Genomic DNA, 1,106 nt, shown 5'->3' with positions numbered 1-1,106 from the left:
GGAGTGGGTAGCCATTCCCTTCTCCAGGGGATCTTTCTAACCCAGGGATCAAACCTGGGTCTCCTGCAATGCCAACAGATTCTTTACCATCTGAGCCACCAGGGAAGCCCGCCCCCACCACATCCACACATGTAAGTAATTCACTTTGCTGTACACCTGAAACTAACAATCATTGTAAATCAACTATACTCCAATACCATTTTTTTCAAAGTGAAAAAAAAAAAGCCAATCACATAAAAATGTGTTTCCCAGGACTTCCCTGATGGTCCAGTGACTAAGACTCTGCACTCCCAATGCAGGGGGCCAGGGTTCAATCCCTGGTCAGGGAACTAGATCCCACATCCTGCAAGTAAAGATCCTGCACGCCACAACTAAGACTCCTGTGCAGCCAAATCAATAAATATTAAAAATGTGTTTCCCTCTATCGCTAATCGCTCTGAACTTATTGGCCTTTAGGTTTTCTGTTTGTATTTTGCTTTGCTTAAAACACACACACTTTGGTTATGTCTCTTGATTGCCAGCCCCCATATGACACTTCTATTCTGCTGCCTTTAGATTTCAAACTTCAAAAGAAAAATTCTAATTCTGAAAAGAAGTCATTTCCTGTAACTGGGAGGAAGTCACAGAAATGTATTAAGCCCTTAAATACTGCCTTGAGCTTTAAAGAAAAATTGACCTTGATTAAGAATTGAATTTCTTTGACTCATCATATCCATATCAGGAATGTGTGTGCCTACATCATTTTACTTAGATTTAAGCAAGGGGAATTTTTTTTTCACCTGAAGAGTTGATTTTTTTTCTAATGACAAGTAAAGAAGGCAACTTCAGAGTTCAAGTCCCTCTTCCTGGCAAGGAATAGGTGAAATTAAGGGAAGCTTCCCTTTCTGAAATTATGCTATTTGAAAATCTCCAGTAGCAGATTTTGAGCATCAGAAATAATCCTTTCTCCTTTTTTTTTTTTTTTTTACTTCTCCCGTGGCCTACTCTTTTCCTATCTTTATTCCCTATTGATGAAAGGATGGGAGGAGACTCCATCTTTAGGGCTATTGTTGGTGGGTGGCACCACAGAAGGGTCACCCCTGAGCATTTTCTGACAACTCATCAAC

At 40.2% G+C, this 1,106-nt stretch overlaps 1 non-coding gene across 1 annotated transcript; it reads left to right on the top strand.

The window, feature by feature from the left end:
* Positions 1 to 256: 256 nt before the first annotated feature.
* Positions 257 to 329, top strand: TRNAG-CCC (transfer RNA glycine (anticodon CCC)). The gene has a single exon. It is a non-coding gene; the product is annotated as a tRNA-Gly (tRNA).
* The last annotated feature ends 777 nt before the right edge of the window (positions 330 to 1,106 follow it).

The sequence above is a fragment of the Bubalus kerabau genome, chromosome X (assembly GCF_029407905.1).
Source record: "Bubalus kerabau isolate K-KA32 ecotype Philippines breed swamp buffalo chromosome X, PCC_UOA_SB_1v2, whole genome shotgun sequence".
Classification (NCBI taxonomy): Eukaryota; Metazoa; Chordata; class Mammalia; order Artiodactyla; family Bovidae; genus Bubalus; species Bubalus kerabau.
The sequence above is the reverse complement of the archived record's forward strand: the minus strand, read 5'-3'. Positions and strand labels throughout refer to the sequence as shown.